The sequence below is a fragment of the Pimephales promelas genome, chromosome 20, assembly GCF_988280905.1.
Source record: "Pimephales promelas chromosome 20, fPimPro1.hap1.1, whole genome shotgun sequence".
NCBI classification, from domain to species: domain Eukaryota; kingdom Metazoa; phylum Chordata; class Actinopteri; order Cypriniformes; family Leuciscidae; genus Pimephales; species Pimephales promelas.
This window is the reverse complement of record NC_142788.1, coordinates 10,262,805-10,276,727: the sequence shown is the minus strand read 5'-3', so window position 1 is coordinate 10,276,727 and position 13,923 is coordinate 10,262,805. Positions and strand designations below refer to the sequence as shown.

Here is a 13,923-nt window from a genome sequence, read left to right as displayed (position 1 = left end):
CTTTGACGTCATAGTTCCCCACTTTTAAAAAACGAGTCGTTTGCCGAGGCTGGTGTCAATAAAAGCTTTTATTGGACTAACAAGGACGTTTTCAGTTCTGAAACTTACAGGATATTCTTATAATATGATGACCTCTTAGATGTCAAAAGCTCAAGGAAAATTTGATTTCTCAGCTCATCACCCCTTTAAAACGCTCTCCATCTACACTAGCATTTACAAGCATTTTCCAAATGTTTCTAAAAAAACAGCTAAATTCACCTTACATAGAGTGTTTAAATCCTCATAAAAGCTTATACTGAGATGATACAGATGAAACAAGCATCATAAAGTTCTCATGCTATTCTTCAGACAGGATCATTTTATTTAACAAAATATCTCACCATTCACTGATGTATCCAGTTCGCACTCAGGCACCATTATATGCTTAGTCTAAAATGCAACTGCTCTCATGTTTTATTGCAGGACAGCAATTGCGAGTATTTTCTGCCCTCTTTGCAAGACTGTGATATGAAGAGTGTACAAAGAACATAACTTTGACAACATTATGAAAGTGAATGGCACATAACTGGCACAATACCGCTATACGCATACATATCTATCAATTCAATGAGAGTTGCAAGACTAAACATGCGTATCGTTTTCAAATATCTCCGTTTTCAAAGTCCACACTACAACACAAAAACACCATTTTCAAAGTTATCCTCCTGGGAACACATTTACAAAACGCTGTCTTCGCATGACAAAAATGTGTCTCAGTGTGGATGTAAGGCCAAAACGGAGAGAAAAATTAAAACGTATCAAATGAAAACGTATTAGTGTAGACAAGGACAATGAAATGAAATGAATGCACACCATGATTTGCAGCTTGCTATTGCTAGTCAGAATAACAAAGTACTTAGTTAATTACCTTTATTATATCTCAATTATATGTTGTTTGTTGCATGTATCACAACAATGCAGAAATGAAATATCTGGCGCTAAAATGCTAAAAAATAATGTAGCCTTATGAGATATTGCGCCACCTACACTAATGCCTAAACCTAACGTCTCGGGGTACTATTGTAACCCTTGTTCCCTGAGTGGGGAATGAGATGCTGCATCGATACTCAACGCTTTGGGGAATGCCTTCGGCATGATGTGTCTGTAATGGAACTACTCCAATCTTAATTGGTGCTATGCCTTTCGTCACTCGTGACGTTGCATATGACGGTGATCCGAAAGCTATAAAAGGACATTGGAACATAGCCGTGTCAGCTTTTGAAGGGTCGAAACAAGTCGTTCTGAGGAGGGCGAAAAGTGTGGCCGAGGGATGCAGCGTCTCGTTCGTCACTCAGGGAACGAGGGTTACAATATTAAACCGAGACATTCCCTTTCGCAAGGGAACTCCCGCTGCATCGATACTCGACGCTTTGAGAACTGACTACCCACGCCGCCACACCGAGAGAAAAACGCCCTAGCGTGAAGCATCTGGCACACTCATGGACTATAGGAATAAGAAGGAAGATCTAACCTAGATTGTCATAAGATTTTGTGTAAGATTTTGTGATTTTGTAACGGACGCCATGGATGGAAACCCCAGACAGTAAAGAAATTTTAGATGAGATGTGAAGGCAAGAGCACACCTCGTACATCAGTTGAGAGGTTTCCGTAGATCATGATATTGCCAACAGGCACCTCAGTGTCGAGGCAGAAATAAGCATGAACGGGAGGTTCCGTTAGAGAACAGGATGGAACGCCAGTACTGAAGCCAGTGGGCAGTCTTTAACTGGGTTCAATGCTGTACCTGAATTTCCTAAAAAGAGATATTTATTCTGGGACCATAGGAGAATCTGATGCAGCAGTCTAGAAAGAGGGTTTGATTTTAGGCCTCCTTGGCAGTTGATGTAAGAGACCCACGACATATTGCCAGTCCTAATGAGAACACGATGGCCTCTGTGGTCTATAAGGAAGTGACTCAGGGCAAAGAATACGACCAACATCTCCAAGAGATTAATATGCCATGAGAGATGATGGTCCTTCCAAGCACCTTTGGTGCAATGGGCCTCCATAATCGCAACCGAGTCCGTGTGGGACCCATGTGTAGTCAAAGTTTTTCTCTGACATGGTGCTCCCAAAGCCAGGCCTTGAGACAGAAACCATGGTTTCTTCCACATGACAAGAGCACGAAGGCATCTGCGCTTAACTCTGATCATGCAAAAGGGGTTCTCCATCGGAGAAAACCTCTTGGTCCTGAGCCACCACTGTAAGGCCCCCATGCAGAGCAGATCAAAAGGAATTACAATGGAAGCTGCTGCCATGAGGCCCAAAAACTCTTTGAAAGTGTTTGACAGTGATGGCCTGGTGTCACCTAATACTCTTTATTGTGGTTAAGATACTACTTCAGACAATTGTGCCCGCATCGTGACTGAGTCACACTCTACTCACAGGAACGTGGTCCTCTGAAGAGGAGTTAAGGAAATTTTATTCACATTGAGTGTCAACCTCAAGCACCTCAAATGACGCAAAACAACATCTTGATGTTGAATTCACCTTTGGCTAAGCCTCTTCCCCTTAGTTACTGTTGCTACTTCCGTCAAACTTCATCTGGACTCTGGTTTGGTATCAACATGGCTTATGCTATGACAGCTCTTCCTGCTGAAATGTTATCAAACTTTTATAAGGCAGAAAATAAAGTGTCTGATAGAAGTAGGCAAAAGGGGCTGCAATATGCATTCGAAGGCTATATTCAAGACATACAGGTGAAACGCCAAAATAGAGGCAAAAGCATAACGTTACTGGTCACAGTCAAAAAAATGAACCACCGCATATCCTACTAATCGAGACGGAGGCTGGGACTAACAATATCAGGGAGCAAGAATGTTCATGCAAAGCTGGGTAGGTCTCTATTCACTTCTATAATCGTTATTACAAAGCAAACGGACTACACGAGTATAACGTATTTATTGGCAGCGTGTGCTAGCGTATCAACAACCAGTATGTGAAACTAAATCATAACCTAAAACATTATAAAATGGTCTAACTAGTATAACTTCACAGTAAGGTTAGAAGCAAGAAAGATGTGCTTGTTGATCTTTGAGGGGTTTAGCTGAATGAGGACGTCCATACAGTTTAATCCAAAGACGACACTTGTCAGGATTTGACTTCGGTTTTGGGAAGGGAAAAAAAAACACCCCCCTCCTACCTCTCTGGGAAACGCGTATCTGTGTTACAAATGCCCGAAGAAACAACGTTTAACCATATTTTTGATAAAACTACCGACCAAAAATATGAGACGCCTGTGTTTAAAGTTAATGGAGCACTGTGAAAAAGTGTCTGACCTCTGTGGGAGCTCGTTCTTGGCTGATCTGTGATTGGTCAATCTACATTCTAGGGCGTGGCTTAGCCAAAGGCGAATTGACAGTTCTTCTGACTGAGCCAGAATGAGCCAGTCTTCTACACTCTCCTAAATGATTATTAGGAACACCTGTTCAATTTCTCATTAATGCAGTTTGTTAATCTAATCAACCAATCACATGGCAGTTGCTGGAGAGGTGGTAGGCGATGAAGAAACTATGAAACACTAATTCACTGAAACACAAATGAAGAAACTATTCTTGTAACACTAATATATGTTGTTGTTATCAACATATCATGTACACAGTCATTTAGATCTTCAAAGTACCAGGTTATAGATACCAAATATGCCACACATATGATTTTGGTTAACCATAGTATTCAAAGTCTGAAACATTTACCCATTAGAGTTTACAAGAAAACCAAACAACATACAGGAAAATTAAGCAGTTTTAAGAGATATTGAACATTAGATACATGTTAATACATTTATCACATGGTTATACACTCACCTAAAGGATTATTAGGAACACCTGTTCAATTTCTCATTAATGCAATTATCTAATCATTGAAGTTGCTTCAATGCATTTAGAGGTGTGGTCCTGGTCAAGACAATCTCTTGAACTCAAACTGAATGTCAGACTGGGAAAGAGCGTGGCATGGTTGTTGGTGCCAGACGGGCCGGTCCGAGTATTTCACAATCTGCTCAGTTGCTGGGATTTTCACGTACAACCATTTCTACGACAGAACATTTTGCATGCTTTGCTCAAACTTTTGCTTTAGTATTGGTTACACTATCGGCGCCTTGGGTCGAAACGTGCAGATTAAGTGACGGTAATATTATAATAAGATCCCCTTCCTTCGTCAAAATGGGAGCAAAATCTGATCGGCTGATTTTTTTGACATGCTTGCAGAGAAAGGCTTACTAAAACAAAGTTACTGTTGTCACTTTTCATAATGACTGGGTTGTTAGATGCACCGGGGACCCGATTATAGCACTTAAACATAGATAGTCAGATTTTTATTATGTCCCCTTTAATGTACAAATCACGCACTATGGTAAACGTGCTTTTAGATCATAGCATAGTGTTGTTCAATGACAACTGCACAAAAATAAATACTTTATTAATCAATAATCTTCTCCTGTGATCATAATAGTGTGAAAAGGAATGAAATGTGTTGGTGTTTTACAGCATGTAATATTAACTTCAGCTAATGACTTAATTGTATGTATAGATACATTTTTGAAGGTTTACAGATTATTCTAACAAGACTTTATTGGATATAAATCAACTCTATATATAGAGCTAATACACATGGAATAAAAGCCACAAAACTAAAGGCTGGAGGGCCACTGTCCTGCAGTGTTTAGCTCCAAAACACCTGCCTGGAAGTTTCTATCAATTCAGCAGACCGTGATTAGCTGGCTCAGGTGTGTTTAATTTGGGTTGGAGTTGAACTCTTCAGGACAGTGGTCCTCCGGGAACTCATTTTGAAAACCCCGTTTTATAATAAGACATGCCGCCCTCTACTGGCCGGAAAGCATAAGCTAATAAAAAGGCATTTAAGGTTTAAGCGCTGGTTAAGGTGCAAGGGAAGGGTTAACCGAATAAATATAGATGTAATTACTGAAAAAAAATAAAATAAAATACAGATGTAATTATATGCAGGTAATAATAATATAAGTGCAATGCAAAAACATGTATGTACTGATTGATTTAAATGTTCGTACAAGTTAAAGACAAAGTGGGACCAACAAAGATATATACATTTGAGAATTTTTGCTCCTGATGTATTGATATGATATCTTAACATTTGATATAACTTGCACTCTTTTTTAATTTTTATTTTGCATTATTTTAATCATAAAGGCGATCTTGTAAATTGATTACATAAAGAACCCTAACATAAAATAGAAGTAGGCTATTATCACCTCTTTAAACACCACAGCCAGTAATAGTCAAAACTAAGCATTCAGAGAGTTGTAGCACACCTTGTAGTTATCCATCAAATGAATAACAAAATCGTTGTTTGCCTTTAGTAATATAATAAAGCAGGTGTATGTTCTAATGCTGGATGTTACACAATAGTCCAATCTGCACTGTCCCAATAAAGAATCACCCATGCAGAGTTGGTAACATGCCCTCAAATTAAAGGATTTCTGAGTATTTTGTACAATGGAAAAGTAAACTGGATTTTTTATGTAGACATCATATTTTAAAATGGCTACTTACCATATGTGCCGAGTGTCCCAAAGAAAAACTAAATGGGATGTTAAGCCAAAAGCCTCAGAAAAGCACTATATTGGCTAATCTCTCCTCTCTGAGATTGCCTTTAAAGAATACGCAGTGGCTTCAGTCGTCCGGCGTTATTCACAGTAAACTGACACAGAGTTGAAGATCAGTTGATGCAGAAGCAGAAGAGAACATACATGCAGGATATTTCCTCTGCTCACTCAGCCCTTTAATATTTTACTGCTGTACTTACCAGCAGTGTCTCCTGATTGGCTGAGCTGCTCCACAGTAATGTATGCTCTTGCCTTTAATTGGATGGAGACAATTCATGAGGCCCGTCCAGTCTTATTCCTGTTCACTCTAGTGTGCACTCTCTCTCTCTCTCTCTCTCTCTCTCTCTCTCTCTCTCTCTAACTCTCTCTCTCTCTCTCTCTCTCTCTCTCTCTCTCTCTCTCTCTCTCTCTCTCTCTCTCTCTCTCTCTCTCACACATATGAGGGAGAGAGAATAGCTGATCTGTGCAATATCAGAGGAAGCGCAGGGGATAAATGACATGTAGATTTAAAAATATAGATGAAGGCAGAAGAGAGAACAAACAGTTAACATATTAGCAGTTCTACAATAATTAATTTTGAGAGTGCAGAAGTGTGACTGTGTGTGTGTGTGTGTGTGTGTGTGTGTGTGTGTGTGTGTGTGTGTGTGTGTGTGTTAATAAAGAGGAGTCTTTATGTATGATTATGGATTATTTAAATGTTCATAAAATAGATTCAAAGGGTCATGATAGGACAAAAGGCAGGACACACTTGCTACATATAAGTGTATGATGGAAATGTTAAGTGTTCTTGCAATAAATGGTAAAATGTTTTGTGTGACCAGTGTGTTTATGATTACAATAATACATTAAAATTATGATAACAAATAACAGTTTGCAATATCAAGTGACAGAATTTAATATTATATACACTCACCTAAATGATTATTAGGAACACCTGTTCAAGTTCTTATTAATGCAATTATCTAATCAGCCAATCACATGGCAGTTGCTTCAATGCATTTAGGGGTGTGGTCCTGGTCAAGACAATCTCCTGAACTCCAAACTGAATGTCAGAATGGGAAAGAAAGGTGATTTAAGCAATTTTGAGCGTGGCATGGTTTTTGGTGCGAGACGGGCCAGTCTGAGTATTTCACAATCTGCTCAGTTACTGGGATTTTCACACACAACCATTTGTAGGGTTTACAAAGAATGGCATGAAAAGGGAAAAACATCCAGTATGCGGCAGTCCTGTGGGTGAAAATGCCTTGTTGACGCTAGAGGTCAGAGGAGAATGGACCGACTGATTCAAGCTGATAGAAGAGCTGTAAGAGCTGACTGAAATAACCACTCGTTACAACCGAGGTATTCAGCAAAGCATTTGTGAAGCCACAACACACACAACCTTGAGGTGGATGGGCTACAACAGCAGAAGACCACACCGGGTACAACTCATCTCCACTACAAATAGGAAAAAGAGGCTACAATTTGCAAAAGCTCACCAAAATTGGACAGTTGAAGACTGGAAAAATGTTGCCTGGTCTGATGAGTCTAGATTTCTGTTGATCATGCCTTGTTACCACTGTGCAGGGTGGTGTAAAGGTGTGGGGATGTTTTCTTGGCACACTTTAGGCCCCTTAGTGCCCATTGGGCATCGTTTTAATGCCACGGGCTACCTGAGCATTGTTTCTGACCATGCCCATCCCTTTATGGCCACCATGTACCCATCCTCTGATGGCTACTTCCAGCAGGATAATGCACCATGTCACAAAGCTCCAATCATTTCAAATTGGTTTCTTGAACATGACAATGAGTTGACTGTACTAAAATGGCCCACAGTCACCAGATCTCAACCCAATAGAGCATCTTTGGGATGTGGTGGAAAGGGAGCTTCGTGCCCTGGATGTGCATCCCACAAATCTCCATCAACTGCAAGATGCTATTCAATCAATATGGGCCAACATTTCTAAAGAATGCTTTCAGCACCTTGTTGAATCAATGCCACGTAGAAGTAAGGCAGATCTGAAGGCGAAATAGGGTCAAACACAGTATTAGTATGGTGTTCCTAATAATCCTTTAGGTGAGGGTATATATATATATATATATATATATATATATATATATATATATATATATATATTTGTACAGTTAAAATAAATGGAACTGGATGAGACCAGAAGCCTCTACACATTCAGGTTACTCTAAGTTGCATTGATAAGGTGAAAACACACACGATCTGTGTTTGGGAACAATGTCATTTTAAAGGTTTATCACTCAGAAAAGCTTTTGAACATTTGAACATTTACCAGATGAACAGCATTTATTTTTCTTTATTTTTGCAAAAGGATAAATTAAGATGATTTCACTTTGATTTTTGTTAGATGAGTTTTAGACTCTCTCACTATTCTGTTGTTATCTGTGTGACATCAGTTTGTGTGTCATCAGCCTAAACACCCAATTGATTTCTCTCAAATGTGTTTTCTAGCATTTTATCATGTTAACTTTGAAATACATAAAGGGACAGAAACTAAGCTACTATATTTCACCACTAGATGGCGATAAGGTTAATGAAATGAGAAAGAAGACAGTGTTTATTCCTGGGCTGGCCGATGTGAAATAAAATATTATTATTATAATATTAGTAGTAGTATTAATTACTGTTTTTAATTGTATTATATATTATGCTATTTTATATGACATATAAAGACATTGCATTTTTCTTAGGTTCTAGTGTAAGCTTGCAATGCTACTAGCATAATACTGTATATCTACAGTTAGTTTATTTCTAGACCACATTTACTACCGTTTTTTGGCCGACCAAAGTGCTGTACAATAATAACAATACAATACACATTGCACCAACAACATTCCTACCATAAGTCAAATATGGTGCATTAAAAATAAAATAAAATAAAAAGAATTAAAAAGAACAAAGTAGATTACATATTAAAAGCTAATCCAATCAAATGAGTTTTTAGTGATGTTTTAAACTCAGATAGATGGGAAGCTATTTTAATTTGAATGGGGAGATTATTCCATAGAGTGGGGCCCACCACTTCAAAAGCTCTAGTTCCCCCCTCTTTATCAAGCGGGTTCTAGGAATAAGAAGGAGGGATTTGTTTTTTCTGACCTCAATTCCCAGTTTGAAGTACAGTATATGGGTGAAGTAAATCCGATAAATAAGTTGTCGCAAGATTATTTAAAGATTTGTATACTAGTTACCAGCTATTCATGTCATGTACTGTAGCATCAATATGCGAACAATATTTTTTTTGTACATTTTTTTTTTCTTGTGAAAAAAAAAAAAGTAAAATGATATATGGGTGAGAAACTTTGTTTCTTTACATTACATTTATGGTCACTGTTTTCTCCAATGCATTGATTGACACTGTCTGCTAATTCAGACTGATCTCATGAAGTAGCATGTGTATGCCACGCCAATTCGTATTTCCATTTTTGGCGTGCTATCAAGACGCATAATCGCCTTTCAGCGTGTTTATGAACACCGTTGACTTAACGTTATATAAATATATGACTTACCTCAACCCCGTCCCTATACCTAACCGTCACTGGGGTTAATGGCATTTATGACTGTTCCCTTACCATCCTAGGTAAAAAAAAGATATGACTTACCTCAACCCCATCCCTAAACTTAACCGTCACTGGGGTTAATGGCATTTATGACTGGAGATTTGACTGCGTGTACAGACACGCGGAATGACGCGGACGTTAATGGCGTAGACATACACGCATACACGTGGATACACGCGGATAGCTCAAAATGCGTAGAGATAACACGCCACGTGACTCGAAAGTGGCGTGTATGTTTACGCAAAAGTCATGATGTCATGTTGGCAGTGCTAATAGCCAATAAGTACTGTATCATAATTCGTCCTTGATCCCGCCCACTTCTTCCCCTTCTCCCCCTCTGGAGAATAACAATCACATTTAAGATGCAGGCCCTGATTAAAAGACGGCACCCACCACCTTTTCAAGATGTACCTTTTGGAAAAAGGCTTTTGAGAACCAAATCTTGTCTTTTATAAAGAAAATATTTTATTTGAAAATATAATATTGGTCAAATGTACCAACAATCACAAAAATAAACACTTTTTGGCATACCTTAAAAATAACCTAGTTCTCATTTCAAGTAGATTTCACAATGACTAATTTCTCACATTTCTTATGTACTCTGACAGATGTTGGCATGTCAAAAAACACAGGCGTTTAATCCGCATGACCTGATAAATGTATCTGATCCAGGCCAGGGAATAGGGATGGCTCGATACCACAATTTTGGCTTCAGTACGATACCAGAACCTAATACCTCGGTATCGATACCACAGTCGGAAAAAAGGAGTCTAAATTTAAGTGAAACAATTTTATTAAACACTGCTTGAAACTCTCAACTACCATATGTGCAAAGTTATGTGTATAGGTAAAATTTTGATTTGGGGAAAAAAACACTGATATTAAAATAGGTTAATATCTACAATAATAGATTAACATAACAGAATAATGAAATGACGTAAACCATTAGCTGTCATGCATCAACAGAGAATTATCAACATTTATTGCATTTATTCATCTTGGTTTGGTTACTGTTTGTGTCTGGGTTCATATTATGCATTGCAAAAAGTAATGTTATGATGCTAAACATATATTAGGATATTACATTTTGAGGTCATACTGATTGATCTAGATTAATCAATGCTATATTGTTAGGCCAGGTTCCTTAATGAATGTTGACAAATGTAGCTTAATTGTAGTAGGCTAATATTATTAATATTTATATTACTAACATCTCTCTCTCTCTATGGGTCGCCACAGCGGCAGTAATGCCATTCATTACCATCACTTTTATGCTTTATTAATTCAAATTAAAAGAATATATTTGTTAGAAATTGCAAAAATGATGAGATCATGAGACGTAAAAACTGAATTGGTTCTTGTCATGCAAGAAGATTTGAGCTTTCGTGTTTACCGTATCATGTTTAATTGATAAGCTCTTATGTATGTGCGCTGTTTAGTGTTCAATAAAAGTCTAAATTAAATCAGTTGAATGATGAACTCACCGGTCGATCTCTTGAACACGTCAGGATGAGCAACTGCTTCGGCAGATTTGATGTCCATGGAAACTGAAAGAAAAGTTTGCAGAGTGGTGCATTGAGGTCTGTATCTACACTATTCTCATTACTTTAGTAGGCAAAGTAATGCCTTATTTCACTCATACTGCTCTCTCTAATTATTAATTTCGGGCGTGTAGAAATCCGAATGAGCTTCATTTCCACCGTGTTCCTTCGTTTGCCGGTTTCGCGTGACTCGCGTCAGTTTCGGTAGCTCACTGCCGCCTAGTGGAGAATTTCGGAACAGCAGCTCATCAAATGCCGAATTTAAAGGCGGGGGTTGACTGCTTTTTTTCTTTGCATGATTGTTTTTATGGGGTGCAATATAACATGTATTCGTGGTTTTTCTTTTTTAAGTCTTATTTTTCATAAACTTCACCTTTATTGTCAGCCACACTCTCCTCTGTCCTCGAACGAGCGGTAGACTTCCTGATTCTATGAAACCACTCCCTCAGAAACAGGCTATGGGCTCAGATTGGTTAGTTTGGCCCGGTGTGTTGTGATTGCATGGCTAAACTGTCGCTCACGTTGTCCGGAAGGTTAACGCTGAATATTATTCGAAAATAACATAAAATATGTAATGGAATTCGAATAGTATTATAGAGGAATATTGACAGCCCTAATACAGACTAGGGGTGCACGATATTGACAAAAATGTGATATTGCGATATCGATAATGAATATTGCGATATCAATATTAATTTCGATATTTTTAAGCGGATGAAAAAATACAAAAGTTATTGGAAAACGCATCAAAAAGATTAATAAATAAAACAAGTTTTCTTACAACATAAGATTTATTTCAACTGACAGTCATATTGGACTGGTACAGCATTAATAAATAGGCCTAAATAATATGTCAACAGAACAGGACATGTTAGTTGTGTACACTACACTGTAAAAGATAATAAATAAATAGCAAGTCTACAGAACACACTATGCAACATAAACCCCACTATATGTGTTTTCTTTGACCGAATAGCTATCTGATCGTGAAAAGACCAGGTGTAAATGCCCTGTGAAACACATTCGTGACGTATTTGAATCTAATCGCTCAAACCACTTCAGGAGGCGGTCTGGGCCGCATTTGAAACTGGACAAATGTAAATGCATCTCGTTATTGAATAAACCACATATGTAAAATGTACTCCTTCCAAAAACGCTAAAAATGAGAACGTTACAGGCTTGTCATGTCATGGCCAGATATGACGACGCGCGCGACTGCAACACGCATCACCGCAGATGAGCAGCTGTTGAACATTTCCTTTTCATCAAGCCAACGCGCAAACTATCGCAAATCAAAATGAAAGTAAGTCGCAGACGCTTTTCACAGTTATCTTCATTAAAAGTAAATAAACTAACTGATCTTATTTTACCTGATGATCTTCATAAACAAATCATAAATCATAACGCATCATAAACAAAATGTTGCATAAATATCGCGACACTTTCGACATGGATATCGAGCAACGTGATATCGCGATAACGATATTGATTCGATATATATTGTGCACCCCTAATACAGACGTGTTTTATATATCATTTTAATAAAAATGACATCACATAATAACCCATATGGCACTGTCAGTGAGTTTATTCGCCCATATGTATACACATAAAACATGAAATCAGTTTTAAAATCAAACATTTTAAAAGCCATTACCTTTACGGGCGAAACGTGTCATGAGCAGTCTATGGTATGAGCTCCGGTCCACATGTAAATATGTGTCGAACAGACTGCAGTTTATCAGTTTGAGGCAGAATCAGACCGAGAAAGCCGCGATGAAGAGAGTCAAACAGAACCTCACCACACACGGCTCTTACTAAAAATTTCTGAATGATAATTTGCTACATTTTTTAATTTTATACACGTTTGTTTTACACATTAGCATCTGACTGTCTGGCTACACTAGCAACTGACTGGCTACTAATGTTAAACACACAGAGCGTTGGCAAGTTTGCGTTGGCAAATCGAAAATAACGTCATAAAACATATATACATGAAAAATACATTTACAACATTAGTACTTATACAAAATTCAGGTCCATAATGTTTGTACGCGTTGTCGTAGACACAAAATAGCATAACTAGTAGCCTAGTGGCTATAAATCCAGCGCTGGCATTTGAAAAAAATAAAACACAAGGCTACGTCTTGAATTATACATGCAAATACATTTAAAATGATTAAGTCTTAGCCTACTTACAGGTTGTGGCCCAACAACTGCTGCCTCTTTAAATTTGGAACTGCTTGATGTTTTAGTAACAGTTTCTTGCTGAATCCGGCATTGAACTCGTGGAGATTCTGGAAGCTGTCTTCCGTAAAATGCGGAGCACAGAGAGCTAGATTACGATCGTCATTTTCTGGAACTTAATCAAACATAAATTGTATCCATTGTTGACGAAGTACAGCGTCCGTGGGAAGCCAAACACAGAAGACCTGACAGCTGGGTGAACACAACACACTCGACGTGCCGCACAAATATGCGCATGCCCTTTTCTGCATATTCCGGAGGGAGGGTTGATGCAAATGTGTGGGTTAGTGATGTACCATAACCCAGCTGTAGTCCCAATCGAGTCGTTTTTGTAGGCAATATACTTCCTGATTTTTAAAAGACGATATCTCTGCTTACACTAAACTTTCAGCGCTGCAACTTTGCAGATACTGTTCATGCACCAACAGCAACATTACACACTATTTAAAATGAAAAAAATGAAATCGCAGTCAACCCCCCCCCCCTTATAAAATGAATTCCAGCACAGTGCTATACATAAATTACCCTTCACAATAGATAATTCCAGGTGTCGGCGGCTTTACATTGTGGCTCCTTCCACCGTCGACTGTCATCCCATTAAGTCATTCATCCCATCTGCTCCTCCCCAGTCGTCGTCCTCTGGCAGTCTGTCCTTCCCTACTCCTTTTATCATCCCTGCGTCATCTCCTCATGCGGCTCCAAAGCCCTGACCATCCCTCTCTCTCAATAAGAACTGTATGGACTGTAATCTATCTGTTCGTTTTGAATCATTGCGGTTTAATAGCTATTACTGTTTCTTCGACTTGTGGGGAATTGGATTTACCTCTATTTATCACATTAAGCTTACTTCTATCACTTTCACTGCAAAGCTCAGCTAGTCCTCCAGCCCTGCCACTGCTGGATGCCTGTGGCCCTTTGTCTTCCCTAGGAATGTTTTGCTATGAATTG

General features: G+C 38.5%; 1 protein-coding gene across 2 annotated transcripts in view; it reads right to left on the bottom strand.

Annotated features, from left to right (window-relative positions):
- syt2a (synaptotagmin IIa) overlaps positions 1 to 5,894 on the bottom strand; it is a 172,916-nt gene extending 167,022 nt beyond the window's left edge. Inside the window, exon 1 of one of the 2 annotated variants that reach the window (XM_039689932.2) lies at positions 5,821 to 5,894. The gene's annotated coding sequence lies outside the window, so the exon portion shown is untranslated. Of the gene's footprint in view, positions 1 to 5,567; positions 5,791 to 5,820 lie in introns of those variants that run through there. The other variant, XM_039689929.2, reaches the window with a different exon arrangement.
- Positions 5,895 to 13,923: the final 8,029 nt, after the last annotated feature.